The sequence below is a fragment of the Ornithodoros turicata genome, chromosome 4 (genome assembly GCF_037126465.1).
Source record: "Ornithodoros turicata isolate Travis chromosome 4, ASM3712646v1, whole genome shotgun sequence".
Lineage (NCBI taxonomy): Eukaryota > Metazoa > Arthropoda > Arachnida > Ixodida > Argasidae > Ornithodoros > Ornithodoros turicata.
This window is the reverse complement of record NC_088204.1, coordinates 28,412,611-28,431,889: the sequence shown is the minus strand read 5'-3', so window position 1 is coordinate 28,431,889 and position 19,279 is coordinate 28,412,611. Positions and strand designations below refer to the sequence as shown.

Below are 19,279 nucleotides of genomic sequence, written 5' to 3'. Positions count from 1 at the left end.
TTAAATTATGTCTTAAATGTGCAACATCTCAAGGTCAATATCAATGTGAAATAGTATATATTTCCTATATATAGTAGGGTACTTTATGCTGCATGTGGATACGTGAGGGAACATAAATAGTGCATTGTCTCGAGACAGGTTCGTCAACAAGATGCTAACGGTAAGGTGTTGCTTAGAGAATTGTACGGTAGCGGCACAGTATTTACGTGACTTTTATTTGGCAGCAATAGCGGTACCGCGGCACTTTTTCAAATATGGAGCGACGCTAGTATTGTGCTACGCTTTCCTGGAGTAGCGGGTAGCAGCACTCCGTTACTTCGGTTTCGCACGGTCTCATCGAAAGCGTTGTTCATAAGTACAACGATGAAGAAGTACACGACAACTTTCAACGCACATCAAGGAATTTTGAATGTTAACAGATTATTGTAAACTAGTTCCGCACGCAATTCAGACTGTTGGTCCGATCGTGCGCGTGCGTCCCCCCCCCCCCCCCTACCCTCCTTGCTATGCTCAACGGCTGCGTGAATGTTCCAATAGTAGATAAAGATCGTGAGCTGTCCAAATTTGTTCCAACTACTCCAAATTTGCTCACAACTGCTCCAGCATTAGAAAGGTGAATTGTTATGCCTTCCGCAAGGTCACAAAGTGCAACCGCAAAGACGTTTAATACCGTTGCAAAAAGGATTGGAGCGCTCTCGCTCTGAGAAAATGCAGAAACAGCAAGTAAACGGACAGTGTATGAAAGTTCAACAGAACACATATGAGAGCAATAGACCTGCCCCTCTACAGGGTTATTCTAGCAAATGTTACACATTTCGATCGCACTGTAAAAACAGAAGACTAGGTTTGACCTACCCGAAACTCTGCAGACTGATAGCCATTTATCTGAAGTTTCATTCTAATTTTTTGTAAGCGTTATGGTCGTGTAGGAAGAAAATGAAAAATAAAGCAAAATCTCGCCATATGCGTTTTCAATGGCCTATCCCCCACAAACACCGCTAGTTTTTCTTGTGTCTGCTTCACATTCACATCACTTCACACAGGTAGCGCTGCCTACAACGACGTGACATGCCGATACTGACGTTGTGCACCAATCCTCTTGTTCCAGTCTTGTTCTGTATGGTGATGTCACCTGTGTGTGGTGAAATGAAAATGAAGTGCATACAGCAGAAAATGGCGGCTTTTGAGTGAGATAGGCCATAGAAAATGCATAGAGTGAAATTTTGCTTGATTTTTAATTTTTCTTCTACAGGGCCATAATGCTCACAAAAAATTCCAACAAAACTTCAGACAAATGGCTACCAGTCTGCAAAGTTTGGTGTTGGGTAAACCCCGTCTTCCATTTTTATGATGCGATCAAAATGTGTAACGTTTGCGAGACTAACCCTGTAGTTGTTGTCCATACTCAGACATATTATTGTGTTTGCCGACCAGCTGACCTGTATTTATACGGTCTGTTCTGCAGGCCAAGCGGACATACTGTCGACGGGATTGTGTAGCTGATTGGCGACTAATTACTTAAATTCATTGATTAACCTGTCAGTATAGGTTTTCGGGCAAATGTGTTACAGCAGAAAACTGAATTCATGTCAGTAATCAATGCTGTGGTGCTGCAACACGGTTTTCTGTCAGAAATACCCGCAGTCTTCAAACTCGAGCTTTTCTCTCAATTTTGTGTCACGGCATTGCTGCACGATTCTTGTGTCTTCCTCATGAAATATATTTCACCGGAAAGCATGGCGAAGACTCATTGGACTCCTATAGAACAGTACAACATTATCGTTTCTTGACGTCCAGCTTGAAACGATAATCGAATAATAGAAGCAAAAAACACTGTTCAATGGCAATGTTACAAGTGACGTTGTGCTGTGCCAACATCAGCTAGATTGAGAAAGCCTGCGCATTATTCTCCTCTCTCTCTTTCAATTAAGAGTCAGAATTCGTCTGCTACTGCGACTCACCGTTCTGTAAATTCAAGAGCCCGTTAATAATTGCAGTTCACCTGCCATATAGCAGACCTAAATATTTAGACAAAAAGTGCGAGACGCTTTCCCAAAACTCAGCTTTGAGAAAGGTTGAGACCGTTTTGCGCTTTATTTCCAAGTTTTTCTATTTTGCGGGGACGTTCAATCTCGCAGACGACGGTGGTTCTTCTCCATAGGCACTACCGCTGATAGCACGTTCGTGATTGGCTACTACTGTGGAAAACACGATCCTCATTGGCTCACTCTTAATTGCTACGTCACGCCGACGAGCGCGCAAGCTTCCTATGTATCTACCTGGTGTTGCCCCCCCCCCCCACCCCCCCGGTGCCTTCCCATAGTTTCTCACTGTCGTCTCTTACATAATGCTGATACACGAAAACAGCGAAAGTCCAAACGATTCCGGACGACGAAATTCCGAACTCCAAACGATTCCCAATCCGCAACACCTGTATTAAATATTTCGCGCGTTCTCCGAAATATTCAGATGTTTGTTTCAGCACGGGTTCGTTCGTTTCACGAGTGCTATAGCAACTGCTGGCATGCGTTAGAGCCCTACCACCTCTGCCAGACGCGGGAGTCTTTTCTTGTGTCGTTTTGTAGCATTTTGTCACTTTTGTCTGTAGATTAACAAAATCAGAGGCGCACAACCAGGAAGCCAGAGAATGTCATTCCGTCCTGCATGCTACGGAACAACGAAAGAAGAAAGCCGTTGTTACGAAGACAACTAAACCTTAGAATCGAGAATTAAAATGTTTGGCAATCAGAGGGTGTGTTGCTTCGAATTCCACTGCTGGTGCCTTCTCTTCAGCTGCCACCAATCAATGGAAATGTTAATTGTGCAAGTATGACAAAAATTAAATTGTCGGCATGGTCCGAGAACCGTGACGCGAAGAACGCCAAGAAGGGCCGGCATCTCATAATATACTTTTCTGCATGGAGCAGACAGTCTAGATATTGTACCAATGTGGCCATCACCTTTTGCTAAAGTAACCATGTCATACCTTTATGTGGGACGTCTGGTTGTAGTCTCAAAATTTATACGCTTTCTTCGTGACGCCTATACGTTTATTCAGGCTCGCACGATATCCTTCATGTTCCGTGCTGAGGGGTGGTTAATTACAACGCTTGCGGCTCGAAATAAGACAGGTTTGGTAGTATTGTGCCAATGGCAGTCGCGGACGTGGATAATTTAGTAAGCATTCCGTAGATACTGGCTTCACAAAACGACGCGCAGTTCGAACGCCATATTTCATTCTCCAGTTTGACAGCTCGTCAGCCTGGGCCTGGGAATACATTTTCAATTTATGAAGTTCTCGCTGACAATGATATGATTTCTACGGTTGAAAATGATCGAACGATATCAAAGAGCAAGGTTCGACGCTGACAAGTGCACCTGCTTCTTTTGTTAAACACCTCGCACAGACACATCGCAGATGCATTCGATACATGTTACAACGACGTCTTGTCGGGAGAGACGATCGAGAGATATGCAAATATTATGTTGAAAGGTGAAGCCTACCTTCTAGATTGCTTTACTTTCTCTTGATTTACGTGCTTGTGAAGGGAAATTATGCGATCAATCAGGAATGGGTAGCACGTTGATATATATATATATATATAGCATCCCCGTGATACGAACACGGCGTCAATCATGAGCCGACACGTCTCAGCGCTGCTGTACGCACACATCATCGTGTTGCTATGTGTTGAGTTTGAAAGAACCTCGGGGCAGACTCCACCACATGGTTCAGATTACTCGGTACTGGGGGTGTTCGATGCCGCAACCCGTAAGTAACGTAGTACGTGAAAAATGACATCCCCCCTCCCCCATTGTTACATACTCAGTAACCATGATAACGATACGATAAGAATGCTTCAGTGCACACTTTCGATGCTCATTTCACGAGAACGGGGAGGCTAAGTTCGTTCGGAGTAGAGACAACCCATCTGTTGGACAGCAGGTAGCGCCGCGCGTTGTCCAGTTGTCCCATAGGCGCGATCCGGTACTTATCTAGACGCATCAAGTTATATCTACACCGAACAACTTCGCCTCCCAGGCAGACTTGTGCCGGTTACGCGAAAAAGTAATTGGTTAGCGTTACTTCAACGCAAAAAGTAATTAATTACCGTTACCAATTACTCTAGTTGAAATGAGTAACTAGGAAATTAGTAATTAGTAATTGAGTAATGAGTACAAAAGTGACTCGTTACTCTGCGTTCACGCAAATTATACCCGTTTCAGTGCCTCAGAAAAGAAGAAAAATCGAAAAAGTTCAAGCACTGTTGAACTTGACCTATCAGCATCGTCAGCTCAATATTTCCTATGCCAAATGCAGCGGAACAGCCACAACACGGTCAGGCCGCGTAGTCAAACCAAGCGAGGGGGTGTACACTTCACTACCCGAAATTTTGGGAAGTGCTGGTAGGGTGACATACGACACTGGCTCTACCTAGGTGCTGCAAGGAGCGGATAGTGCAGTGTAGTGCGTATTGCACGCAGAATATTGTATAGATGTGTGAAACATATGCGTTTCTAGACGCAGTTCGTTCTCCGAAGCAGGGCCGGTGCTAGGGGTGTGCCGGGCCTGAGGCAAATGCACATCGCGGGGCTTGTTTCACTCGATTAAGTGCATACTTGATATTTTTAAAAAAATGTAATCGCTGGTTGAGGGCTTCGTGCGCGGAGTATAAATCGGTCGCCTTACTCGCACCCCCCGCTCTATCGCTGGCCCTGCTCCGAAGCATGTATTTCTTGTCAGTCTTGGGAAGTAACTTAATCACACATAATCACTTACTAAGCAATTAACCAGTCACTGTAACCAATAACTCTTTCTCAGGGAGCAACTTTCCCGTTGAATACCCATCAGCGAAAGGTAATCACGGAAGACCCGACTAGTTTCAGAAACTAGGCGGAAAACAGGGAATTCCAAAGTAACTGTAACTAGATTGGAAGTAGTTTACGTACTTTCGAATTTCATTTTTTTTTCTCTTGTTTGAAAAACTATATAGTAACATCTTCGTAGATTGCGTGTCGCCGAATGGTATCCAACATGAAAGTTGGATGCCCTCTCTCAGAAGCGAAGTTAATTCACAGCAGCTACTGCTTAATAGCCCAGTAAGTAATTACTGGTAACTAAGCTACTTCCCAAGACTGATTTCTATGAATGATGCGAACTTTGAACACTTGGTCACCTACTCTTCCGACGTATCAATATACAATTATCCAGTTAAATTTTTCGATATCCACAATTCATGAAGCATTCTTGGACACTATACGGTCTGCTATGTCGTTTTTATATATTACCATGCAGGCACCTTTATGCCAATGGCCACTCGTTACTGAGAGAGGAACGAGTACGTTTGCCATTTGGGCTTCAACATCCACAAAAAAGGAGAGGTGCAAAACATTCTTTTATTTCGCAGTGACCTGCAAGACGAACATCACGGGCTCGACGCCGCCTCTGAATGTTCGAGTTGACACCGAAATGTTTCTCACGGTAGCGAATGGGACATGCTACAAATTGCTGTGCTTCCCACCAAACGGAATCATCTTTTTTTACAGGTATCCCTATACTTACTATATCCCTTCGTGCCCGCGATAATTGCATTTTGTATTAGACGTAAGGTTTGTGTCTCTATGTGTGTGGCGACGTTTTGCACGTGCGACAGGGTAGGACTGCAGATCATTTCATCTTGGAGGGAATGCGTAGTTTCGTAGTAGTAGTAACACTGTGACGATGGTTATTTTGCACTGAAAAAAGTGCATTGCAGAATTAGCTTGGAAATATTACCGATGCCCGACGGCTCGATAGAATAGAGCATCGTCAATGCGTAAGTATCGTCCTTCCAGACCCCAAGAGTATTGAGGGACCGTGGCTTAAGAAAGACCATTATCATTATTATTATTATTATTTATTCATTTATTTATTGTCGCTTCTACAATACAAAAATGCGGGTGCGGGGTATAAAGGCGCAAGCCTGACAAAGCACCCGCACCCTTGTTCCAGTACAGCGCTAACTATTCATGTCATCTACTGGTATATTGTGCCTCTAACAGAAAAGGACGAATGGAAACATAAGCCGAGGGACAGAAACAGTTCTTGTTACCTGATAGCATTAAGAATTTGCAAACAACAGATGGTTGTAAAGTGATTTCTAAAAGTTATTAACAGAGGTGACACTATTAACAACGCGATCACAATTACTCAAGAAGGTTGGAATAAGATATTTAGATGATGGCGAGCCACAATTGGTTCCTATCGAGGGAACCGTGTAATGCAGATGATTTATGATAACATAACGTGGTTGAATATTAGGAGAAAACGTATTCAACCCAGCTCTCAGCTCGTCGCATATATACGCGCCTAATTCATACATTAAAATTGTATCTATTGTCACGTTACGATTATCTCGGAAAATATTCGGTGTGTGTGCACGTGGAGCTACTTGTGGAATAGAGCGAACAGCCTTTTTCTGAAGTATGTGCTGTTTATCATGGTTAGTCGTAGCTGTGTTCCCAGAGATTAAACAACAACAGTAAAGTCTAGAGTAAATTAGAATGAAGTACATATTTCTTTTTGCCCTACGGTTGTAGGTTGTCTGTACAGACATGCTCAACGTGTAAATTCGAAGAAAGGTTTTCTTGGAACCAAACGCCGAGAAATTTTATTGAACTCACGTTTTCTATGTTGATGGAATTTATTTTAATTGAGAACGCGGGACGAAGCACTTTACTGTTAGCTCTAAATAGATATTATTGTTTTTCTTCATATTTAAAGTTAGTCTATTTCTAGTTAGCAAGGCTGATAGCCCATCGACATATTTACTCCTTCCTGTGGATGCGTGTTTTAATGAATGGGAATTTCAGAATACAGTTATGTCGGCGTACATAATTATATCGGTTGTCCTTGGGACCAATACTATATCATTTATGTACAGTAAGAATGAGTCCGGACCCACTACTGTGCCTTGCGGGACACCGTATTTTATTTCACGAGATTGAGACCTGTATCCATGCAGCCTTATTATTTTTGTAATTATGATGATGATGATGGTTGTTATGATTATTATTTTATTTTTGAATTTCCTTATTTATGTATATTCTAGTGTAACAAATTTGGATTTGGAATATTCCCGCAGTATCTAATACGGAGCACAATAAATACCACACTTTGTGTTGAGTGACGGGTGCAGTGAAGAAAATACATTTTGGGTGGTATACTATGCATTTTACGGGGCATGATAAGATAAAATCATGCACAACTAACTTGACATCTGGTCTGATAGTTTGGCACTATAGGTACTGAATGGAAATGTCGCTCCCGGAGGGCCGCTTGCTACGTATGCATGGGAGTTTGTGCACTTTCGTGCCGGTCATAACTTTCTCACTTTCATTAACCATTTTCGGTGCCCAAGATGCAGTTGGCGCGTTCCACGTAGCGATGCAAAAATGTCGAAATTTTCGGCATTGATAACTATCGCGATCGTATAAAAATAGGCTATAAAATCGATGAACATATCGATATATCGGTATTTTTAAGAGAAGTATGTATCGTTGTTTGAAAAGCCGTCGCGCAATTACTTGAGCAATTCTAAGAGTTTCCCTCGTTTTATTGCCTTCCATGCGTATTACCGCTGAGGCGCGTGATGAGGATGGCTACGGACAATGTGTGTTACGGGGGCCAATACTTCAGCGGGTATTGTGACAAGAAGATTGGGGAATAATTAGTGCAAGAATTTAGGAGAGTGCAGAGGATGTCGCCGTCTTTGGGTCCGCATCAACTAGCCTACCTCTTCCTTCTTTGTTCCTCGTAGAGCGCATGTTTGCGAATACTGAGCCACTACCAACACAACATCCTGGTTTTCGACCGCCGTGTACGTTGCGAGCTCGGTGCACTCGTGCTTCACATTCCAACGCGCTGTTCGGCATGAAATGCAACCCGGAACGTTTCAGAACCTAACAATGTTTTCCCCTCACGTGCATTACATATTTACAGGAAATATAAAACCAAATTAAGAGGGAGACAGGGAGAAAAGACGTCCACCTTGGTTAACAGCTCGTTCACCCGCTCCCCACAAATCCTGAACGCGCGCAGGAGCTGCCGAATTACTGATATTCCTAACAGCACGCATATCGATATCTATATCGATGCAATATCGATATTCATAGCAGTGTGAATATTGATATTTTTTTATCGATAATTATGGATATTTCAAAATCATCGGTAATATCGCAGGCACAAAATACTGATCATTCCATCCCCAATTCCACGCCGATCCAGCGATGCTGCGCGGCCATCGCTGATTATCACTTAAAAGAATCGGAGTTCATTGTGATGGCAGACATACACCAAATCCCAGATATTAGCCTCAAACATCGCCAACACTGCCGCAGTCCGACTACAGACGGCTCTCAAGTTTGTTCTGCGAGCAAAAACCATTTCCACCACCATGGAAGCATGTCGTGAGTGTCCTGCTGCACCGAAGATGATCAAAAATTTAAACCTGGTTTTCAGAAGGACCATGTCAAGTAACTGACCGAGTCTTAGTATAATATGCCGCAATGTATTGCAATTCTGGGAAATACTTCAAAATTTTTTAAACTTAGATATTTTCTAGAAAAATAACTTCAGCTTCTAACAGAGCTAAATTTTGCAGGTGTAAATTCCATCAGGACTACCTCCTAATAAAATAATTCCGAACTCTTTCCTTAGCGATTTAGGTGTAGTAAATTTTAAACTCGTGGACAACCCTCAAAATGCATATTTCATAAGAAAATTTTGAGCGGTGATAACAAGCTAGAAAGACCTGCCTTAGATAGAACTATAGAAGAACACCTCATTTATCTGTGGAGAATAATCAATTACAAAGCTATTTTTTGTTAAACTGAATAAATCTTTTTTTTTTCGGCGGCATGCTTGCAACGTGGGCTTCGTAGCGCGGACACCGAGTATGAGCGCACCTTGCTGCCATATGTTGCGCGGCGAAAACCTGAGCGCTGCAAACATGCTCTGGCACAGTGAAGTATTCTTTTTCTGCACTGCTCTTGGTATTCACGTACAACTTGGTTGATACTTTTATCTTTACGAGTCATTTGCTGATACATCTGAGACACCAGACAGAAGCTTTCTTTCGCAGAGAACACCCATAGTGGATGCTTGTCTACGCCGCATTAGTACGGTGATATTGTTTACTTTGCATGAGGTTTGAAAATGCATACATGTCAGCAAGACAAAGACATGCCGGTCCCTTGTTCTGTATTCCGATGATTAATATTATGATGAAACCGCGGCGACACAGTCGGTCACGAAAGCGTGCGATGGGTCAACACATATGAGAATTCCGTTCTTCTTGATTAGGAAATGATGAAAAGAAAGCGTGGTGTATTTCCAACATGCTGAGAAGAAATTACTGCAACATCCCTGTTTTCGATTTCGATACATTCTTTGTTGCCGGCTCTCTGTCCATAAGCAGGAGAAACGCGTTCCGCTGTGCTGCTTCCCTGCCCCGACGCGATCTCGAACCTGGACTCCCAGCTTTTCGAAATCTCCGCCAGGTGGCTACGGCTTCGCTGGAGTCGCGAATAGGTCCTGCATAGAAACTAGAAAATCATTCTTATTGCCGGCTGCGTTTCCCGTCGGCGCAGGGTGCGGACCACCACCGCTCCTGTGGCTATGTGCGACCGGCACTCGGTGTCGGGATAGCTGGCGATGGTTTTCTCGTCGGTAGCTGGATTTTGAAAACCGTGGGAGTATTACTAGGATTTATGTTAACACGGTTTATTTCGACACGATTTATTTCGGAACGATTTATTTTGGACGGTTTACTTCGGTCACTACCCGAGAAGAGCACGCATAGATTGTTATTTCGGTAGCGAATAACAGTCACTAAAAACATTCCCTCCAACTGGTTAATATATTACTGCATTAAGGACTGTGTTTCTTATTCAAATTACTAGAACTAGACCAGCACAATCTCCACACCAAATTAATGTGGCGCTGCACGTTGCGCATGCATGGAGCCAGCCCCGTACTATACGATTAGCTGATGCGATCAGTGAGTTACACTTGGTTTAAACGATGGTATAGACAGTTGAAATAGGTACAAAAATGGTACTTCCGGCCTGGTTTACCTTTTGTATACATACGCTTTTTATACCTTTTCCTCTGACAGTGTAGAAGCAGCAGTTCGTCAAGTGCAACATTAAAAAGTACTAAACGGTAAATGTTCACGTTGCCCGAAGTGATAAGTCAGAATATTGCTATTATCATTTGTATCCATGTTCATACATGCACATATCACATGTATTAGTTGTTCTTCAAATGTACGGAACAAAAGCAAGTAACACATGTCCGTATTAGCTCTATAGAGACTGTATAGAAAATCAAGCAGGATATTAGCTCGGAGAACTGGTCCACAGTGTACGCTGAAAATGACGTGAGTGCTTCTTATTCTTTGTTCATCAGCAAATTATCAAGCGTATAACGAAAACATTTCCCTGACGTGAGTAAGGTTATCCCTAAGAAAATTAGGAAACCGTGGATAACATCTGAGCTCCATAAACTTATAAAGGAAAAAAAATGGCATGTTCCAAGTCTTTTTGAAGACAAGAGAAAGCGAGAAGTTGCAGCAATTTCGGCGCTTTCGGAATAAAGTAAACGCAGCGTTAAGGAAGGCAAAGATGGACTATTTTTGTAAACTCTTTGGCGATACATCGAAGCGCAGTGATTTACTGTGGAAGAACTTGAACGATATTTTGAACCGAAAGTCATCTCAGCAGAATATCACTGAAATCACTGTTGATGGTGCTACATTATCTGGGAAATCGCTAGCGAATCGGTTTAATAATTTCTTTGTTAATTTAGTTACTGAAGATCCAGCACCTGGTGCGCGAGAGTTTTTAAGGAACTCTGTAAGCGATTCAGCTTTTCTGCACACGACAGACACTGTAGACGTGTGCAGTAACTATTTGTCACTCAGAAACTCAAAAAGCTGCGACATCGATGCTACATATTCGTCCCATTAAGTATGTTATTGATGTAGTTGCCCCAGTTCTGACCTACATTTACAATCTATCACTGCAAAGTGGTGTTTTCCCTAATGAGTTGAATAATGCTAGAGCTTCCATTATATATAAGAGCGGTGACAAAAATGATCCATCTAATTACCCCCCGATATCTGTCCTTCCAGCATTTTCAAAGGGCCTTGAGAGGATTATACTATATACCCGTTTGATGAAATTCTTCAGTAAGCACAATGTAATTAGTGACGAACAGTTTGGTTTTAGGAAACATAGGTCAACGGAAATAGCACTGTTAAAACAAAAAGAAATAATTGTACAGGATCTAGAGAAGAAGATGTTAACCCTCGGGGTATACATTGACTTACGTAAGGCCTTCGACTGTATAAGCCATGATGTCCTGGCTGAAAAACTACACTGGTACGGAACCCGTGGCATCGCGCTAGACCTGGTAAAGCCTTATTTGTCTTCTAGAAAACAGGCTGTAATTCTGAATAACTTTCGATCCGATTTTGGCAACATAAGATCTGGCGTTCCCCAGGGCAGCATTTTGGTTCCTCTGCTTTTTAATATATATATTAATGACATAGTAAACATTGCACCAGTTATTCACAGCTCTGTACAGTTGAACTTCATTATATATGCTGACGATACCACTCTTCTCTGTTCGGGAACTTCAAAAACAGAACTAGAGCTCCTTGCCAATGAGACATTGCGGACACTAAAAACGTGGTGTAACTCCAATACTCTAAAGGTTAACACACATAAGACTAAAACTATGTTATTTCGTTCGTTAAACAAGAAAGTCGATGACGATGTTACGGTTTATTACAATGATACGATACTCGAGAAAGTCTGCTTCTTTAAAAATTTAGGGGTAATTTTCTCCGAGTACCTCACTTGGAATGCACATGTAGACCATGCTGCGAAAAAACTAGCCGCAGTGAATGAGATGTTGTGTAGACACCGGCACACGCTACCAGAAAAGGTGAAACTACAGCTATATAGTTCACTATTCTCTTCTAGATATAACTATTCCTCTTTAGTGTGGTCAACCACAACAAAGAGAAATATACATAAGCTACTGACTTTAAGATCTACTACTACTGACTAAAGATCACTGCGACTGACTGCCAATGTCGGCCGTTCTTCACATATTGCAGATTTATTCAAGCGCTATGGCATAGTTTCTATTACTAACATTTACAATTACAATTTAAAATTAACTTACTCAAGGAGTATTCGCAATGGCAATACGGCCTTCTTGAAATTGTGCAATTTGAGAACATATACACCGCCGTATGAACTACGTCATGAATGATGGCTTGTCCCGCTGTGCAGAACAAATTATGGCAAGCAATTACTTTGTTACACGTCTGCCTCTGTTTTTAACCAATATATTGGTAAATCCCTGAACCCTTTGACTATGAGTAGGTGTAAATTAGCGCAGTACTTTCAAGACCATAATTAATTCTCAATTGACTTATTACTATTGATAAGGTGTGTGATGTATTTATTTCTGTCTGACTTCTCTCCCTTTTTGACTGTATTTATGTTTTAAATGTTTTGGCTTAACTATATTCTTCTATGTAAAATTGTAGCTGTTGTTGTACACTGGGAAAGGAGCCTTGTCAAGCCACTAGGCTTTTTGTTCCTTTTCCATTCGAAAGATAAATAAATTTCATTTAAAAAAATGTATACATTCTAGAATCTGAATCCTGTATAGAAACTGTATAGAGTTTACCAGTTGAAAACCCTATACAGCTTCTGTCTGTTTCCTATGCACAAGATTGACACTAGACACGATGGATAGATTCTCTATAGGTCCTGTATAGAAACTAGAAAATCATTTTCATAAGGGCTGAAAGAGTGAAGGAGCCCGCATGCGCCAGCCGCTAGGGTGTCGCAGAACAGATACACCACTCGCACGTTGCGTAAACGTTTGTCACAAGCTGTACAAGTGAAACTCAGATCAGCAAATAACCTTTCCTGACCTGACCCAAGCAGCACAATGTACGGAACGTTTGTCCCAACATGTACAAGTGAAACTGAGACCAGCAAATAACCTTCCTTGACCTGACCCAAGCAGCACAATGTACTGAAAGTCGAGTGCGATATGGGTGGACCTATGTGTCTGATCAATGTTCTTTAGTTTCACGAGTCTGTTCGAGGCCTTCCACCTACACGTCCACCCCTATTGCACTCGACTTTCAGTTCATTGTGCTGCTTGGCGAAGGATCATGGGAAAAGGATGCCAAAAAGAAGGGCGGGATGTCCTATACAGTTGGGTTACTGACACGACATGGCCTGTTTTATCAACAGGGCTTCTTGAATCACTTTTTTCTGGTATCCTTGACAAAGTTCACCCGAACTGTATTGCCAAAGGTCGCCGTACGCCCATTACACTGCTCCACGTGTTTCGCTATCTCAGAGTTCTTGTCTATTATCACGATAGCCCGACAATGCTTCAGTATCCTAATCACAACATGTCCTAGCTCTCTGCCCTATATTGCGCCGCATGAAAGTGTTACCTTATGTACTGCGTTTTTCTTGCATGCATGTTACTATGTCCTATGAAGCACACTGACTTGAGTTGTTGTTCCTCAGGAAGGGTGTAAAGGAACGCAGTTTGTTGTCTACGCTGTAGACAGCAGGTAGTCCAAAATCGTTCACTTCTTCCCCACGGCATGGGATATCCCATGCGAAACCGACAAAACCAGGAACCTTTCTCCTGAGCTGTGATCCATTTTTCGTGCTTCAGGAATAGACAGTTCCTTGAGCTGCTTCCATATTAAGCCATCCGAATATCCGGCATATTGTAATATTTCGTATTCTTGATGTAGAGATATATAATGTTACTGAATATAATGTTCTAACGATTTTCTGGAGGTTTATGTGAAACACGATTTGGCCAGGCCTTTCTTGAAAATTTCGGGGTGTGAACTGTAAGCACTTAGAAGGGCTTTGGGTTCAGATCTACCGTATGACCAGCACAAGCCATTGTTGGCATATAGGGTTGGATCTAAATACCTAATCTTGCCTTCACCGGGAAGTTTTGATGTGAGCATCAACTCTGGGCACCAAGTATTTGCTATATGTTGCTATGTTGCATGTTGCTATATTCCTCGCTCACCAAATCACTGGAACAAATACAGAACAGGGCTGCACGTTTCATACTAAGTAACTTCCATCGCACGTCGAGTGTGACTTTAATGAAGCAACATTTATCGCTATTGAAGCTTGAAACACGACGAAATATCGCCACCCTCGCAATGTTTCACAAGATCTACTTTCACAACCTTGCACTTAAACGTGAATTAATATCTCCCCCGCATTACACGTCAGCTAGATTAGATCATCTGCATAAAGTCCTTGTCCCGTCTGCTGTGACGAACACGTTCGCCAATTCATTTATCCCCCGCTCATCAGCTGCTTGGAATCACCTTCCCTCAACAATCTGTAACATTACTTCCATCACGCAGTTCCATGTCGCAATAACGGATCATCTCGCTTACCTCACTTAATCATCTTTAGTTCTATTTCGATTTCTTTTGCTTATGTATGTGTACAAGTAGCGTGCTCCTATTGTATTATTGTATTATAACCCACTCCCCTCTGTAGTGTATACCTTGAGGGTAACATAAATAAATAAATAAATAAATATGTAAAGCCCTGTTAGGTACATTCAGATTAAGGACAACTGCTATAGCCCAATGAACGCGTTAACGTACCATTCACGACTCTTGCTTTGAGGGACTTAGCCCCCGAATTGTCCATAGGTTCATCGAGTGCCAACACGCAGAATGAGGCTTGTGCACGTGACGTCATGCGCAGCCTTTCAATGCCTTGGAGCCACGTGACATGGGAAAACATGGGGATGCGTCACAGGCGTCCTACTGTGTGTCAATGAGGCAGCAACGTATGATTTTACAATTTCATCTCGTAATTGCACGTATACCGCAGCAACTTACGGCATGCCCTCCTACTGTGACCTCGGTCGGTAGTGTGTTTCTCATGTCACGTGACCAAATGTGACGTCACTACAGAAGCTGCTGAGCTGCACTTTACTGAGCTGTGGTGCCGATGCGAAACCTATACAGACTCCACCTTGTGTGGAGATCTCCTTTCTGGTTTACCGCTGTTGAATCCAAATACAGCCGTACCCACAGAAGGAGAGTGTCTATTCAGGTCCCTATACTTTAGACTGAAAACTTGACAGATGTTTTTCCATTAGTTATCTCAGCCGGCTGAGCTGGATTGTAGGCTCCAACAAGAAATATAAGTCCTTAATGTCGATGGTAAGAAGGAAGGCTTTTTATTTTTTTACGGTTTCAACAGTTCTTTAGAGCTCTTGAGGGAGGGTTATGTAAGCTTATCTAAGCAGCTCAGCATTTTCACCAAGTAGGATGACTGCACCCGCTGTCATGTACAGTTTTCGCCCCTACTTAGCACATAGTAAGTTCCGAGAACTGTAACTAGTATAAAAGTTAACTTTTGAGTTCATTGCACTTCGAAGCGGTGGCGGAACGAGCATCACGCTTTCTGGGAAGGCAGCCAGTGTATACGAAAGGTTGTCTCTGTGCACGCGATGAGGTAACTATTGAGGATTGTATTTTTACCCGTGTATTTATCCTTATAACTGACAATTGCAGATAGTTTTTACGGCAACTTATTTGTTTCCTGCTTAGTCACGGGAGAATAATATTTTAGCGTCAGACAGAGCGTGGGGAGCAGAATATTCCTGGCCCCAACGAGATCTAGTCATTCTTTGCTAGCTTTGCCTTTCCAGACATGTCTTTCTTTGCTTTTGCTGGGAGGCTGCAACGACGTACCGTTTCTAGAAGAGTGAAGTTTAATGCTGGTGATGGTGGCAGCTTGTCGTAATATGGGCGGACCATGTGATGAAGTGTCTGTCCCCTGGCATCGTAAGAATGAGGAGGTACTCGTAGACAACTGAAGAAAAGAAGCTTGCTACATAGAAGAAAGCTACGTGCGCCTTAACCTTGGAATGTTACACCCTTATTCGGGAGAGAGACCAATTACGTCGCTCCACGGGCAATACGGGGGAGGCGGAAACTGGGCAGCTGCGCAGACAGCTGACCTATGTGTGTAGCATATTAGGAATTGAACACAGTGTACATGGAGATGAAAAGCGAAATTCATTTCCCTTTAGTTGAAGATCACACATACGCATATACCCACGGGGAGAGGCGCAGGATTTTTCCGGTTGTGGTGTGGGGTCCTCACATCCTACTACAGTACCTAAGGTGAATTAAAAATCTGCTTGTGTAACTGTTCTCTCTCCTGATTTCTTGAATATGGGAGGTGTACGCTTTTTCTGACAGTCAGAGAAAATATGGATATCGAATAACTTATAAGCATACAGGGTGCGCCGCGAGAAGCGGAACAGCACTTTCATATATACAACTTGCGTTTTCCTTTCATTAGGCGCGTGCTTACTTGTGATGTGGCCTACTGAGAACAAATATAATTTTCACAGTCCGCGCTGAGTTTACAACAATATTCTATTCATTACTGACAATGTGTCGGTAGCTTAAATTTTAAAGTTGTAGACTGAAGCCTCGAGGTCTCCAGTCCGCAAAATTGGAAACCACAGCGACGTCGCGTCAGTTAAATATGCGCAGGGGTTGCCGATAATACAAATGTATGAAACACGTTTGACAATACTAGTACAGTAATACTCCTCAATCTTCTATCTCAATTTATTTCCATCGTACAATGAGGAAACTTGACAAAAAGGAGCCAGGCTGCTTGACAAAGACATAGGCCCCCGTAATTGCAGTTAACAGCATTACAATTACATATCAGAAATGATTCAATGCAAGATTGCCAGCGCCTATGTTGCATCACATACTGGGTGTTTGCTCTAAGAGCGAAACTGAGACCATAATGCTACTTGAGTAAGAAACAGGTACTGCTTCACTAGTAGCACCTGTGTCGTAGTCAAGTAGCTGAAAAGCAGCACTCGTTTCTCTTGTATCGTTCGCTTTAAATAAAATTTCTTGACGCGTTAGAGCAAACACCATGTATATGCATATATCCATACAGTACACATATTTACCAGCACACTTACACACACAAAGTACAAATAGAAGCCATGCATATTACAAATTAATGACACAGTGCAGAATTAGTTTGAAGTCGGTTAATATATATCGAGATATTGTTTTAGCACGTTGTTGATCACTACTGTAAGTTTTCACCTCAGTTCTATAAGTTATATAAGTCATACATCAAAACTCTACTCATTTCTATATGATGTGCGGAAAGAGGGAATTGCCCCTTTCTGGAATCGCGTGTTGGGTAATGGCGAATGTATTGATGAAGATTGGCGATTTGAAGCTGCGTTTGGAAACGAGTTTGGCACGCGCGTTAGATTCGATAACTTAATGCTGACTGCTATTGGAGAAAAATACAATGCGGAAATAAACAAACGTTCCATAGTTTTCAGTTTGCTGCTATGAGACAGTATCTTGAGATGGCTTATATCTTCTTTTCAGAAACTGCGACTGCCGACCATACAATAAACCCAATTGCGAAATGGAATACCAGTCGAATGAAGCATTCTCCGATTGTTGCAACAAGGTGGAAGTGTGTAATTGAACCCAATCGTCAAGAGGAGTGGGTCACCGAGATAATTCTCTGAATTGATTTCACTGAATAAATGAGCGTCGGACTTGACAGTCTACTGTTCTGTTTGTCTTTGCACTGGCTTCCATACCTTTAAATTGGTGTTGCTCTGGACCAGGCTTATTGTTCAACAGCCTATTGACAACCACCAAGCGCAAACCTAATGCTATGCGTCTTAGAGGTGGACGAGGTTGAGCTGTCCGTCTTCGCGTGGTGCCTTTTCGTGCGGTCTCAGTCAACATACACACCAAGTCCTTACCATTTACACCTGAAAGTCGGGGTTCTGACGCAACACGTACACTTTGTTAGCTGAGAGGCCTAAAGCAACAACAACAACAACAAAAACGAAACACTTCTCAATCGTGCTGGATTGCCTGGGAACTGCATAACGTTTCCGCGCTGTCCCTCCCTCAAAAAGTGCTGTCCTTCTTTTTCAGACGTACCAACCCGTAAGAAGTCACACAGCATGTATTTCCACTCCACGGCTCGCGACTCAGACAATACGACATTGCGTTGTCCAGGAGGTGTACATGCGCTATACCATGCAGCAAGGCACAGTGCACGGGGATCAATTTAGCGGTCAAAATGTTCAAACATCAATAGCTATTAGATACAACGATGTCGTACAGCTGTCTGTCGTTTTCTGCCCATGCCTACACATTTCTATTCCTTTTTCTCTTGGGGTCGAAGAAAACGGTGCCTGTTTTAGCCCAGGCTGGACTCCTGCGTCATGCGTGAACCATGTATACGACGACGGGGATCTAGCTTAGGCAAAATGAATTGCACAGAAGAATGAGTTTGGTCCATTGTACATGCACTTGAGACAGGCTTGAGACCCGTTTCGAGGAAGGAAAGGGGCGAGACGTGCAGCCGCCCCCGTTGCCTTCCCTAAGGGTCTGGACAGCGCAGTGGGCAATAAAGCGACAGCTGGCATAATTGTCGCTCGCACAAAAAAAAAATTCAGTGTGTTGCTCCTATACACTACTGAACAAGAAATAAAGAAAAGACAGAAAGGAAAGACAGAAAGAAGGAAAGAACGAAAGGAGGAACGAATGAATGAATGAATGAAGTTTAGTTTGGCCAAGAATGGTCGCAGGAGCCTTGATGTTGGCGCACTATCAGATTAAGGTGCAAGTAATTCAAACATAGAGTATGCAGCACCACTTTAAAGTGATAAAACGAAAAAAGGCAAGAATGCAATAATCGAATGCACGTAAAGGTGGGAAAGAATGAGCATACATGCACAAGTTGGACGTATAGGGGACATAATAGAACAAAATGATAATTGGGAAAGGGGCACCAAAACTGCAATATTTGAAACAATCCATGAGACAGTGATATGATGAGAAGGAAAGGTCACTAAACTATAAAAGTGACGGCAGCAAGAGCGAAGGGACAGGGACAGACGACAAAAACTGAAGCTAAGGCAAGGAAGATGTAACGTTATGTCTAAATTCAGCCCAAGCAAACAGTGGGCAATTGCCAGAGGCAGGGGCCTGGCAGGCCTTTGGCTAGCAGGTTCTTTGGCCAACAAAGTAAAATTTGAGGTTGGCCAAAGTTTGGCACACCAAAGTTTGGGAAACGATTGGATGCCATGTACGCTACAAACACGTTTGCCAGATTT

At 42.7% G+C, this 19,279-nt stretch overlaps 1 long non-coding RNA gene across 1 annotated transcript; it reads left to right on the top strand.

The window, feature by feature from the left end:
• The first annotated feature begins 3,616 nt into the window (after window positions 1–3,616).
• LOC135391387 (uncharacterized) lies at window positions 3,617–17,713 on the top strand. Its single transcript, XR_010421917.1, has 3 exons — window positions 3,617–3,772; window positions 5,409–5,547; window positions 17,526–17,713. It is a non-coding gene; the product is annotated as an uncharacterized LOC135391387 (long non-coding RNA).
• Window positions 17,714–19,279: the final 1,566 nt, after the last annotated feature.